We start from the raw sequence: 15163 nt of genomic DNA, 5'->3' as shown, positions 1-15163 counted from the left end.
GTGTCTTCAGGGCAAGCTCGGCCTTTGTAACTGAGCAGAGGAGTGGAGAGAGCTGTGGAGTGTAACAGATTCGGTAGGAAAACTAAGAAAGTAGCAGAGTCATTGCCCAGAGAAGAACCCATGTGTGGGAATGAAGCACTCACCAGTTTAAGAGCAAGCGCAAGAATCAGTGCTATCTGGGGATAAAGGCTACACAGAATCTGCCAGTGAGCTGAGTACACACTAATGGGATAGCAAACATTCTGGGAATGCTTATTCTGTGCAAAGTACTTTGCCCAGGTGTTTTACATAGGCTGCTTAATTTTTTAAATAACTCTCAGAGGTGAGTACCATTAGTTATTATCCCTTTGCTCCAAATGAGAAAACAGGCTTGGAGATGACACAAAAAACTCGTACAAGGTGACAGAGCTAATAACCACACCAGCATGGCATAGATGATTCAAACCCAAGGAGGCTGATTTTAGGAGCTTTCTTCTTTACTGATCTGCTGTGGGACTTTTTTGACTCAAAGTGATAAAATGGCAGCACTAGCTTGATCATAAAGAAGCTCAAGAAATAAATCCTATGTAGGTGGGTTGCCCAGTAAAGCAGAGATAACACAATTTGTCTGCCTTGGAATCATCATCAGTGTGTTGAAAGGGAGGCAACCATGATGTACTAAGAGGGGAAGCCATGCATGCGCACGCATCAGCCTGTGTGGTATAGCGTGTGGCATTGGTATGTTGTCATTTAGGCAATTTATATATGTCTCTGAAAAGCAGATGATATATACCTGTACCAGGAAGTGATCTCAAGACCTCTTGAGTCTTCAAGAGATGAAAGAGCATATCTTGAGGCCTGGAACCAGTAGCCAGAGTGAACTTGAGGCCTGGAACCAGTAGCCAGGGGCAGTGTGGAGACCACACATGGATCCCAGAAAGGAAGTTGCCTTTCTCCTTTGAGGTTGGAGATCAAGGAAGCTGGGAAAGAGATGAGGAGATTCAAACTATAGGTTGTTGCCAACTTCTAAATCCTTTGAGTTCTCTTTTCTCAGGCTATGCTCACCTCCTGGGTGGTTTCCTCTTCTTCCATCTTTAATGCTTTAATGCTATCTCTATACTGGTGTCTGCAAAATTTATATCTCTAGCCTTGATCTTTCTTGGCCTGTGTAATGTGAACTTACATAAAATATATAATATAAAATGCCTACCAGGCATCTCAAAATTTTCCACATTTAAAACTGGACTCTTGATTCTAACAGTCCCTGTCTCAAGCCTATTCCTTAACTAGGTCTTCCCAATTCCAGTCAATAGCACTAACATCTACCCAATTATTCATGTTGTAAACCCAGCGTGTTACATTAATTCTTTTTTTTTTTTTCTGTATCTCCTCACTCCCATTCTATCACTAAGTCCTGTGAGATTTGTCTTCAAAATACATCAGTAGTTTCTGATTTATCTATATATTGAAATCACCTGTAGACATGTCGCTGTCTTACCCTCACTGACTGTCCTCTGCTTGGGCTGGGTGTGGCCTGTGTCAGGGAATTGTAAAACATTCTCACCCCATGTGATCGCAATGTACAGGCAAACTTGGGAGCCACTGACATGAATCCCCAGTCATGCATGGCACACCTTCATATCACCACTGCTTGGATGTTTTCAGTATTTCCTGACTGCTCAGTTTTTTTCATTCTTTTCCCCCACGATCCATTTTCTAACAGTTGCTAAAATGATCTTTTTAAAATGTAGGTCATAGCAAGTCACCTCTCTGTTAAAAACATCCCAGTGGCTTTTTGTAGTAGTACAGTAAAATCCAAACCTTTTATTGAGTATTCAGTGTTCTACAGGATCAAATTTCATTATTTCCATTTGACTGTAACTCTTCCCACCCTCTGTTACTCATACTGTGCTACAACTCACTGTTCTTTTGGGGGGAATTCTCCAACATCATTCTAAGCTTATTTCTAGCTTAGAACTCTTTTCCCAAATTTTTGCTCTGCTGACCTCTCTTGTGGTCCAAGTATCAGCCTGAAAGTCATTTCTCTAGTGAAGCCTGCCTAATACCTCCACTCCCATCACTTCCCTTTACACTCTCTTTCTGTTTTCTTTATGACATTGAATTAGTATGTTTGCTTTCTTATTGTGTGTGCGCACATACACACATGTCTTTCTTGTCTGGATGGATCAGAAACTTGATGAAAGTGTAACATTTGCTTCTTTCTTTATTCCTATATTGTCAGTATTTAGAATAGCTTCTGCTCCTTAGTGCCTTATTAAATATATGTTGACTGTCTATCTGAATGACGGAATACATTATTCACAAAGATTGCTTTGTCTAGGAGATTGTGTTGTTCAAGATTCATGAGTCAGATTGTGGCACTAGAATTTAGACCTGTGCCCACAAGTGGAAAGGCAAGTCAAGACCTAAAATCCAAATTTGATTTCTAGATTCCTTCTTACTTAGGAGATATCTTTAAATCCTTTATGTACTTCATGTGTGGGAATTGGGTAGGAGGCACAGTAATAGTAAGTAGGAGGAAATATTGATCAGAATAGTCTATTTCATGTCAAGGTAACACATACAACAAAATACTAAGTGGTGAACCATAGCAAGAAGGTTTATTTCTTATTTATGCAAAGCCTGCCTGGGTCTGGGCAACTCTCCAGGAAGCTGCCCTCCTTGGTGTGCTAGCTCAGCATTCCAGGCTACTCTGCTCTTGAGACTGCTTCACACCAGCATGGCCGCAAAGCAGACAACAGACAATTGTGGATCAGTTCTTAAGTACTTGCTTCACATTCACTGGCCAAAGCAAGTCACAGGATGTCCCCCGAGGAGAGGAGAATTGTGCGAATGATCTTGGTGAGTAGAGATGTCTGCTATGAACATGTACAGATCAAAGTGGGACAAAGGAAAGGAGCAACTAGGAAGGCTTTGGTCTTGACGTGTGGGTCTGCTGAAGTGCTGATCAATATAGAAGCAGAGTAGGGGAATTCTACTTCCAAAAACAGATAAATGTAATGAAAACAAGAAGTTCCAGTAGAAATCGGGTTTTCTAGTAGTCACCCCACATAATTCCCCATTATGTTTCACACTCTTGGAACAAGTAATAAGGCACTAATTTCTGAAATGCTTTGACCTTCAGAGATAGTACCTTGATGTCAGGCTTTGTGATAGGAAGCTATTTGAAGCCTCCTGACTTATAAATCCTTCTTGTAATCCATTGGATTACTGTACCAAGCTTTCCCCATAGAGTGTATTATGTCTAGCAGAAAAAGAAACCAGATGGACTCTTGTCAGACTTCTCAAAAGAGTGTCAATCCTTAGTGACCTCAAAATTGAATTATTACAATGTCTGTGATCCGGCTGTGGCTTGCTCTATCAGTTGGTAATTCGGAGTGCAGCTGAACAGCCACCTAACTGGTGTAACATATACAGGTTGTTATAGCTGTGTTTGAACACTGCACTTACTGTCATGCAATAACTTTGATCTTTCAACTCACTTAAACCATGTTATAGACTACTTTCTTCCTTGGTTCCTACATAAATATTGAAGTTGACACAAAGGACCCTTGACTTCAAATGTTAACCTGGGAACCTTAAGAGGTACTTTAATCTAAATAGATGGCTTTGGAGTCATGAATCTCAAAAAGAAGTCCACCTATTTTTTTTTTAAACTTTCTTGTGGCTGAGTGCAAAATTTCTCTGTTCTCTCAGGCTCACAATATCACAAAGTTTTCACTTGTTGATTGACTTTAAAGATACTTTTAAATTATAGACAAATAAAAGGAGAAGAAAATAATATAATTGATTGTTTCAAGATTACAAACTGATAAGAACAGATACTACACTTAATCTTAGCCAAAAGGCCAAGAGATGTACAATTTGGGACATGCTCAAGCTGACTTGCCCCAAATGGTAGAGTTAGAAATGTGCCAGGGGATTCCAATTCAATCCCATCAAGGTGGCATGTACCAATTCCATCTCACTAGTCAAAGTGATCAATTTCAGTTCACAATTGATCACACTGATAGGTCTAAGAGTCAAAGGGATCACACAAACAAGACTAGTGTCTGCTAATACTAACTGATAGAATAAAAAAGGGAGAGAACGATCCAACATGGGAAGCGGGATACACAGCAGACTCATAGAATGGCAGATGTCCTAAACAGCACTCTGGCCTCAGAATCAGCCCTTAAGGCATTCAGATCTGGCTGAAGAGCCCATGAGAGTATTTTAGGCATGGAAAGCCAAGACACACTCTGGGGGAAAAAAAAAAGGACCTAAATGAAAGATCTCCACGAGTGAGATCCCGGTAGAAAGAATGGGCCATCAAAGAAGGAGTACCTTTCTCTGAAGGGAGGAGTGAACCTCCACTTTGACTATGACCTTGTCTAAATAAGATCGAAGCCAGTGAACTCAAAAGGCTTCCATAGCCTTGGCAACTCATGACAAGAGCCTAGGGAGATTACTGATGCCATAATCAAGAGTGTACATTTGTTAAGTCAACAACAGGAGTCACTGTGCACTTACTCCTCATGTGGGATCTCTGTCCTTAATGTGTTGTTCAATGAGAATTAATGCTATAACTAGTACTGAAACAGTATTTTACACTTTATGTTCTGTGTGGGTGCAAACTGATGAAATCTACTTAATATATACTAAATCAATCTTCTGTATATAAAGAGAATTGAAAATGAATCTTGATGTGAATGGAATGGGAGAGGGAGATGGAGAGGGGAGGGTTGCGGGTGGGAGGGAAATTATGGGAGGGAAAAAGCCATTGTAATCCATAAGCTGCACTTTGGAAATTTATATTTGCTAAATAAAAGTTAAAATAAATAAATAAATAAATAAAAAAGATTACAAACTGGCATCATTAGCATTTGCAAACATAGACATGCCATTTAGTGAATTAATTCAGTCATTCACCTGTTGCTGTCTTGAAAAGGAGTTCAGCTTCCAGTGTCCAACATGTCATTAATCCAGCAAGATGTGCTCTGCTGAGTCACTCAACATTTATTTTGCAACTTTAAAAGGCTGAGCTGATCTATGATGTGGAGAATATTCAGCTATACTTCAATATCTAGGTGCTCCACAGACACATCAAACACTGAAGGATGCTTCTCATCTTGTCCATCCTATAAATTTCCTGCTTCCCATTGCTATGAATTTTATCTCATTCATGCCTGGAGCGTCTATGCTTGACATATTGTTTCGCACATATTTATGAAATAAATGAATGAGTGAATATAGATTTTGAGGATATCAAAACTCCTTGATATGCATAACTTCTTACTTTGGGAATATTAGCAGTTTTATTATCATATTCAGACTAGTAGAGCAAAATACTCTACAGTTACTTCCCTGGTTTTGTTTTCAGTAGGTTCCTAACTTTTCAGTTCTTTTTTTTTTTTTTTTTTTTTTTTTTTTTGACAGGCAGAGTGGACAATGAGAGAGACAGAGAGAAAGGTCTTCCTTTTGCCGTTGGTTCACCCTCCAATGGCCGCCGTGGCCAGCGCGCTGCAGCCGGCGCACTGTGCTGATCCGATGGCAGGAGCCAGGTGATTCTCCTGGTCTCCCATGGGGTGCAGGGCCCAAGCACTTGGGCCATCCTCCACTGCAGTCCCAGGCCATAGCAGAAAGCTGGCCTGGAAGAGGGGCAACTGGGACAGAATCCGGCACCCCGACCGGGACTAGAACCGGGTGTGCCGGCGCCGCAAGGCGGAGGATTAGCCTATTGAGCCGAGGTGCCGGCTCTTCAGTTCTTTCACATGCAATTGCTTGAGTGGGTCTGTAAATGCATAGTCTGCGTGCATTCTTGTGTTTAATTGTACAGCTTCCTACTTGAGAGGTTCTTTATACAATCGATAAAATTCGCATGTTGATGTCACATAGTCTCAAACATGATAAGCATAGGCATCTGGTGCATTTCTTCTCTGCTGAATGGTATATCTTAAGTATATCAAAGATAGACACATCTATGAATATGCATAAATAGATACTTCCTCTTGTTTAAGATTTATTTGAAAGACAGAGTTACTAAGGGACAGACACGCATACAGACACACACAAACACACACACAGAGTTCTTCCAACTGCTGGTTCACTCCCCAAATGGTCAGGGTTGGACCAGGCTGAAGTCAGAAGCCAGGAACTCCATCCAGGTCTCCCACATGGGTGCAGGGGCCCAAGGACTTGGGCCGTCTTGTACTGCTTTCCCAGGCCATAGCAGAGGACGGGATTGGAAGAGGAACATCTGGGTCTCTAACGGGTACCTATATGCTCCCAGGGCATTAATCCGCTGCGCCACAGGGCTGGCCCCAGCTTATCTTTTCTAAAAAAGTTACATATTAGAGAAAGTCAGAGAAGGAAGGGAGTGAAGGAGAGATAAATAGATAAATAGAGTTGAGAGAGAGAGAGACATCTACTGTCTAGCCAAATGTTCTCAATGGACTGGGAGATGGGAACTGAATCCATTTCTCCCACAGAGGTGCTAGGAACTCAATTCATTGAACCATCATGGCTGTCTTCCAGGGTCTGCATCAGCAGAATGCTTGAGCTGGGAGCTCAAGCCAGCACTGGAACCAAGGTCATGTGATGTGAGACCCAGACAACTTAACCATTAGGCTAAATGCCTGCCCCACAATGATTTTTTAGTTATATATTCCATGAACATTTTTAAGTACCCAGGTTCTATTGACTTGATTCAAGCTCTCTAAAAGGTGCTGCATAAACCAAAATTCTACATTTCTACTAGTTATAAAATAAAACTAGGTATTCAGGAATGGTGAATTATTCCTGGTACTGATTTTGAATGAAATTTATTACAGAGGTCTTCAAAGAGAAGACACTGCGTAATTCAGTTGATGATTCCTTCAACATGTCCTCAAAAACAAACAAACAAAAAAAAAATAAATAAAACAAGGAGCTTCACAGGACTGCTTCTGATAATGTCCATCAGTGTAGGATGATAGCATTGAACTCCACGTAAAACAATTCAACAGAGGACCAATTTGATGAAGTCTTGGGGACACAGATCTCTGCCATGTAACTCACTCGCAAGATAGATTTTTAGAGGGTCAGATGCATGAGGGGACATCAGCATGTCTCCATACATTGTTTCTTTCAATTAAGCTTTGGGCAGCTATTGGCTGACACTGAGTTCTAGATGATGCTGTTATTGGTATGGAGAATGCCCTTAGGAGCCATGGACTCCTGTGTCTCAGGAAATACTGTACACATCGAGATGCATCGGAGTCACAGATTCTAGAAACTGACTGACTGTTGGATGTCCTCCAGCATCAAATAAAACACATGACTCCAGAGAAGCTCAGGTGGTATATGTAGAAAATTCAATATAGAAAAGAAAATTCAATATAGAAGCCATGGAAGAGCAGACCTTTTAAACATTTTTATTGTTTAGGAACACGTATAAGTCACAAATTTATGCACTGAAAATTGAAGAGGACTAATTTTAAAAAGATCTAAAAAACTACTATTTGCATTCAGGTAAAAGGTAATTTTGATCTCAAAATTACTTAATTGCAGATAAATTCAGAGTCAGTAGTTCCACAATAGAAGCCCAGACATTTGTCAGCAATTAAACAATCTAATCTCTGAAGCAGTGACCCAGAAGAGAAAACTGTTTCATTATGTTCACTAAATGTGCAAACTTAGAATATACTTTCAGAGAACTCCCTATGCTTAACTAATAGAGGAAAGAATCCAGAAACGTGTCCCAGTGGCATTAGGACAGCTACCTAAGGAACTCAGCAGCCACGGCCTGGCCACTGTGTAACTGGCGGCCGAGGAAGCAGAAAGGGCAGACGTATAGGGTGCATGACAGTCGGAAGAGTGCTGGTGTCATTTGTATTGGCCTTGCTGAATATACACAAAGCTCTTCCATGCTACTCAGGGATTAAAAATGTGTCAGATGGCCCCGCAGCAGGCTACTGTGGTGGCATGTTCTGAAGGCATTAATTTGTTTTGTTCCCTTGCTAAATAGTGGGAAAAAAGTGAATTTTAGTAATTAATAGGCACTTACCCTTCTTTCGTCATATTGTCAGCTTCAGTTGGTTTCTGTCTTGCCATTAACATGTCTAATGCATATGTCAAGCGGAAGCCTGACATGCTAGTGGCAAACAGAATATTATGTGAAGGCGGCAATGTGTTAAAACAATTGAGCGAGCAAGCACTAAAGTTTGCTGCTCAGGCCATATGTTGCAGTGTTTAATTTCCCGTAGTGGAGAAACATGGTTGTCAGAGAAAAAGATGATGAATACATTTACTTTGGGCAACTTATTACAATGAAGAATGACTTTCCAGAGGAAGGGAACAGAAGAATTAGACTTGCATGCAGAGCATATGGGAGGCATTCAGACATAGGCAAGGAGAACAGGACTGTGTGCTTTCAAATGAAAGACATTTAATCAATACATGTGGCTGGTGTTGACATATGGAAGTGAGAAATGGGTTTTGATTTGGAAGACAGGAAGAAGGTTAACGGTAGTACAGGTGGTTACAGAATGATTGATATTTTGAGTAACTAACAGAGAAAGAAAATGTAACTCTTTCAGTTGGGCAACAGACTCCAGAGAACAATGTAATTTAGAAAAATACAGAACATGAAATGATCCAGGGCAGGTCACTTGGCTACAAGAAGAGATGACAGATAGAACAAGCTGATGATCCAATGGTATGACCAAATGGCAGTAATAGGGACACGCTAGGGAAGAAGCAGGGAGCAGAGGCCAAATCAGAAAGGATGGAGGCTGGAGGTAAATGGTATCCATCCCCGGGGAGAAATGAAGGCTAACAAGTCCCCCAGGCTTACATTGGTACAGCTTTGGCTTGCTCTCTTAGAGCAGATTTTGAACATCTGAAATTCTACTTAAAAGTAGAGAAAACCATCATCTGTTGATACCAAGCTCCATTTGAGGAGACATGAAACACAGACTAAATATTGTTCATGTTTTCTTCTCCACAAGGATGATTTCTAGCTCTGTATGTTCATTTTCTTTTCTTAGCTTCAAAAATGCATAGGAGAGAGCTCTTGAATTAGCCTATCCAAGAGGTATTTCATTCTATCCTTCCAGGGTTGAAAGGTTGGCTCATGAACTTGGTGAAGCAACATATGATTTAGTATTTAATTCTTGCATTGTCCGCTTCTTTTCAGATACATGGTTAGAGAGATGGCTTTGGGAGGATAATGTTTCAGGAGAGATGATTCTGATCTCTAATGATTATTGCAAAGAATATGCAACCACTGGATCCTCCTAAAAATACCGTGAATACCTGTGCTATAAAAATACTGTTTTCACAAAGACATTATACTAAATGGGTGTCTCACAATGGTTCACTTAAAATGTGATTAGAGTAATGGATTTCACAGTCAAAGGCAGTGTATTGTTCTCTCTAAGCTGAAAGCACTTGCTAGACACTTGAAGTGTTGATTTAGCTAACAAAATCCTTTTTTTTTAACTTAAACTTCTCATGGGTCAAAGAAGTTAGAAGTCTCCCTTCAGATGTTCCAAGCATGAGGCATTTAAATAAATGGCAAACACAAGCAACTAATTTAATATGAGTCTTTAACTGGTGCAAGGAGGTGTGAGAAGGTGAGGATAAAGGAACTATTAAGTTTCACTAATGTCCTACAAACCAGAAAGTAGCCCATCTGATGTTGTATGTTGCCTGTTTATACTCTTTGGTCCTTACATTTTTCTGAAGATTAAATTTCAACCAAGGAGAGCCTATGAGTTGTGGATGGTCTTTATTAAATCCTGGGAGTGAGTCTAAATTGATCTAACCTAAATTACCCTTGAAACCAAAGAGGAAGAATAAGTGATGAAGGGAAGGGCCAGAATGAGGACAATTAAATTTAAACACCAATTCTCTTGAAGAGGGCTCCTTATAATGGTGAACCTTCACTGCCTCAGTTTCTTCCATTAGAAACTGTAGAAAACTCTTGCCCTTCTCTTTAGTGCCCTGAGGCTCAATTACTGCCTGAAATCTACTTGAAAAACTTCACACAAAAGGTGTTAGAGATGTGAAATGAAATGTTAGTATCTAATATCACATAGGTCTCACTCGCTTTATTCCTTTTCAAATGTCTATTGTTCCTGCTTTCAGCAAGTTGGCCTTTTGCTCTGCCACCTTGGGTCCCTTGACTAGTTCCCTAATGTCTAAAAGTTACACTTGCAGATCAAGTGGCGATGGATATGTAACTGTCATCACATCCCTTAACATGATTTAAATCATATTTTCATCTGAACATAACCTGTTCTCCTGGGAGTTTGATTAACAGTACAAAGTAGCAAGCCAAAATCAGCATTTATTTAAAAAACAGTCAACGTGAGTTTCATAGGTGCCATGGGTGGGCCATTATCTTTGCTAAACGTGCAGAGACTCTCCATACATCTGATTTGGGCAAAGAAAATTTAAGCCATTCCAATCCTTTTAGGGTTCAAGTGCAGTGGGTGACACAAAGACTATAGTGTGTTGGATGACAAATAACCAAAGAGAAATGAATGACTAATATACCAGATCTGACTTTTTTTTGTTTTTTAAGAAAAGTTGGGAACATGGATTTTCATATGATTTCTCCAAAACTTTAAATGTGACAACTCAGACATAACATTGTATGTCAAAGAAAGACAGGTATGGAAGTCACATGTGACCTCTAGATTGTTAGTTTGCTACCTTTGATTAGGAAAAAATATCTCAGACAAGAATATTCATTTCTGATAGGTATTCAGAGCCACATGTTCTCCGTTACATTTTGGAGCAAAAGTTCTCTCTGTCACTTACTATGTAGGACTGTTCTTCACTCAGTCCGGCAAGTACTAGAGACCAGACATGTGGCAGGCACTGTCAGGAATGTAAAGCATGAGTGACACAAGCCCCATCCATCCTCCAACTGCTCACAAATTAGGAAGCAAGATTAGACAAACTCACTAATGCCTGCAACATGAGGTATGAGCCAAGTGCCAAAACAGTAGGCTGTGCACAGGGAGTGAGCACTGAGAGTTGTGGGTTTCAACAACAATGACTTCAGAGCGTGCACGCCTGAAATGAGCCATGAGGGTCGATGGGGTTTTGACAGATAGGAAGGCTGGAGGAAGGAGAGGCTGGGGCGTGTCTCATAAGCGTGCACAGCCAAGCTTGGAGGGGGCACTAGCTAATTGTGGGAAATCTGTGGAGACAGAGACTGAGCAAAGCAGTGGGCTCCCTATTGTGGAGTGCCTTGGATATGTAGTGGGAGATAAGCTCCTGGTATTCTAAATAATAACAAACGAATGAAGGAGGATGAACTGGGTAGATTTGTGACTTGTTGGTTCTTGTGCACCTGAGCCCATTTGAGCCCATTTACAAAAGACTTTCAGTTCATGAGTGTAACTGCAGTCAGGTCTTTCTTTTTCCATTTTATTTGAAAGTGAAGGAGGGGAGGGGGATTAGGAGGGAGGAAGAGAAACAGGGTGGGGGCGAGGAGAGGGAGTTCTCTGCTATTTGCTGATTATTTCCCTTCAAATGCCTGCGACAGCCAAGGCTTGGCCAAGCTGAAATCAAGAGCCTGGAACTCCATACAGATCTCCCAAATAGGTTGCGGGGGAGCACTTGGATCATCACCCGATGCTTTCCAAGGTGCATATTGGTAGGAAGCTTGATTGAAAGCGGAGTAGCCAGGACTTGAACCAGGCACTCTGAAATAGGATGTGAGTGTTCCAAGGGCTGACTTAGTTGATGTCAAACGCCCATACCTGCAGTAAGCTAATATGTGTGTAGATGAGCCATGTAGTAACAACTCACTCCCACCAGTGATGGAGATTTAGAATATTTTTTACAAAATGTGGCATCTATGGTGCTTAGGGCTATGCTCAGATCACAAGATACTATTTACTTCTATGTTCCTCATGAGCACTCAAGAACTAGACTTTAGCTTTGAATTCTATTAAACCTTCTTAGAGAGCTCCATCCAAATCTTTCTGAGGTTTGCCAGTTGTCTTTTTATGGAAGAGTGTGAGAAGAATGCATTGTGCTCAATCTTATCTCAGTACCTACCTGAAAACCATGTCTACGTAGACATCCCCCACAAAGCAATAAGCCTTCATGAGCAGATCGGAATAACCAAGCCTTAGAGATTCCTATGACTGTAACCTTCTCCCTCCTGAACACTGAAGTCTGGGTTGATGGTTACTGTCTTTGGGACTGCAACGTCGCCTTCATGTATTATCCCCCTCCGGGCAGCTTTCCAAACTTAGTTTAGATAAAATCAAATTAAAAACATGATTCCTCAGTTGTCCTAGCCACTGTAGTACTCAGTTGCCACACGTGGTTAGCAGCTGACTATTGGACTACACATTTCAATCACTGTAGAGCATTCTATCAGACTGCCCTGAAAGTGCTGCTTTGTTCTTTGTTTACCAACTAGGAAGACTCAGTTCTGAAATACGACGATGTGGTTATAGATGTGCACACATTCATGCACAAAGCACACATCGAGCTGAAAAACCTTTGCCATCGGCTCTCATTAGCTGGAATGGGGCAGGAGAACAGAGGAAGAAGGGAATGCTATTCAAAGGTCTGAACTCCAACAAAAAGATATTTGACTCGAAAAATTCATCATAATGGAATGTAAACCAATAAAACTAAGGGAAAAAACAGAAAGGAAAGGAGTGATGCATTATACAATTCTAAAGCATGAATAATAAAGGCATCAATATAAATCACAGGAAATTATTGCAACCTTAGATAAGTATAAGCAAGGGCCATATTTGGAATAGAGTTTCAAATTATATGACATTATACATAATAAAAGGTATTGTGGAATTCTACGAAGAGGTGCCATTGAGAGAAACCAAAAATACCTCCAGCCTGTACACATCTTATTTGCTCATAAAAATCAAGGATATTGAATTTTTGAACTCTACAGCAATGGAGATTTAATGTGCTTACAGTTAAGATGCTCTTGCAATGCAGCAAAACTTGTTAATGTGGGTCTTAGACTGCTTGCAGGGTTATTGCAGACTCCAGACCTCAAACAGAAGAGATCCTAGACGAGTCTATAGAGTCAGTGAAGCAGAGATCTAGTTGGTCTTATTCCCCATGTACCCCCAGAGCTTAGTGCCTCACAGAAGTGTACAGAAAATTGTAAATCAATATTTGTGGAATGAATGAATGAAAGACAACAAATGAGTGAATTAAGATGCTGGGCAGCCCCATCATGGAGTCTTAATGGTTGTGCTGAGACAGAGATTTGTTAGCCTCCTTAGAGTCAAGTGTGGACTCGATTATTTTTTACTTTGAGTTAAAAATATGATTTTTGAAAAGATCATATATCCATTAGATTCTAAACAAAGGTATCAACATTAGCAGTAAGAAAGCTTGGGACCCTTGTATTCCACTTCCCCGGCTTTCATTCTCACTTTTTACTAGCAGTCACTATATTTAGTTTCTTGCACATTCTTCTGGTTTCTTTATGTGTGTCAGAATAAGTATAAATTTATGTTCTTATTTTCCCACCTGCTATATGAAAGGTGGCTTACTTTGCATACTGTTCTGCATTTTGCTGTTTTTTTCATTCACCAATGTATCTTGAGCATCTTTTCACATTGCTCTATTTGTATTATACCATTGTATGGATATATCATAATTTGTTTAGTCTATTTATTTTACTGGATTTAACAATTTAGGCTGTTTCCAATTTTTGGTCTTGCGAGCATTACTGCAATGAATACCTTAAACATATGTACTTTTATTCATTTGCAACTGTATTTGGAACATAAATTTCCAAAAGTGAAATTGCTGGGGTGAAAGATATATGCATTTGTAATTTTGATGGATTTTGCTAAATTGCTCTCCATATGGGGTTATGCTAACATATACTCCCACAAGCAATGTATGGGAGGGCCTGTTTCCTACGCCTTGACAATGGAGTGTATTATCAGAGTTTTGGATTGTCGCCAACCTGATAGAAGAAAAATTGTATCTCAATGTAGTTGTAATTTGCATATCTTTTACTATGCGTGAAGTTGAGTGTCTTTCCAAATGTTTAAGGACCATTTGTATTTCATTTTGTGTAAACTATGTGTTTATATCTTTTGCCTAACTTGTTGGGCTCTTATTCTCAATCTGTAGCAACTTTTAATTGTTTAGGCAGATTAGCCCTTTGTTCATACATAAGTTGCATATACTTTTCCCCCAATTTGTAGTTTTTCCTTTCCTTGATTTTGCTTATGTGTGTGTGTATTTGTCTAATAGAGGATTTAATTTTTTTAAGATTTTATTTATTCATTTACTTGAGAGGTAGAGTTACAGACGGTGAGAGGGAAAGACAGAGAAAAATGTCTTCCTTTCACTGGTTCACTCCCCAAATGGCTGCAAAGGCCGGAGCTGCACTGATCTGAAGCCAGGAGCCAGGTGCTTCTTCCCAGTCTCCCACATGGGTGCAGGAGCCCAGGCTCTTGGGCCATTCTCTGCTGCTTTCCCAGGCCATAGCAAAGAGCTGGATTGGAAGAGGAGCAGCCAGGACTAGAACCAGCACCCATATGGGATGTCGTTGCCGCATCCAGAGGATTAACCTACTGCGCCACGGCACTGGCCCCAAGGATTTAACTTTTATGTATTCAAATTTGTCAGTGTTTCCTGTCATGGCCTCTAAATTTTAAATCAATTTAAAAGAAACCTTTACATTCTAAGGATTAAAAACTTACCAGATTCTTTTAGTACTTTTATGATTTTATTTCAGATGTTCAAAGTTTTGATCCATGTAGAATTTATCATTGTACAGGGTGGAGGTAAAGATCCAAGTTAATTATTTCCAGATGCCTACTTTTTTCTCTCAACCCATTGATCAAAAGCCTTTCCTCCTCTGGCTGGAGGTGCCACATTTAACATATCCCAAGTTCAGAAATGCTGACTGTTGAGTGGAAGATTGACAAATATTTCACTTGTTGGTTGTGTAACTTGTTAGGGCTGCCTTGTGGGCAGCAAAGAACTTCTAAGTCTCCTAGCTTCATCACGGATCTCCTATAGGTCCTAGTACTATCCCAAAAACCATGAATGAGAAATGTAGAGTTTCTTTAAAAATGAACTCATGAGGTTGAAAGTCTTTAATCAGTGCCTCTTGGACTCCAGGTTATGCTAGGAGTGTGTGCTGCATCTTCTTCAATTGGTTACAGGGACA

General features: G+C 40.2%; 1 pseudogene; it reads right to left on the bottom strand.

The window, feature by feature from the left end:
- Positions 1 to 3765: 3765 nt before the first annotated feature.
- On the bottom strand, positions 3766 to 3857 carry LOC127491941 (U2 spliceosomal RNA; annotated as a pseudogene).
- Positions 3858 to 15163: the final 11306 nt, after the last annotated feature.

The sequence above is a fragment of the Oryctolagus cuniculus genome, chromosome 3 (assembly GCF_051225735.1).
Source record: "Oryctolagus cuniculus isolate XC-2025 breed Fujian yellow rabbit chromosome 3, ASM5122573v1, whole genome shotgun sequence".
Classification (NCBI taxonomy): Eukaryota; Metazoa; Chordata; class Mammalia; order Lagomorpha; family Leporidae; genus Oryctolagus; species Oryctolagus cuniculus.
This window is presented reverse-complemented; position numbering and strand designations above follow the sequence as displayed.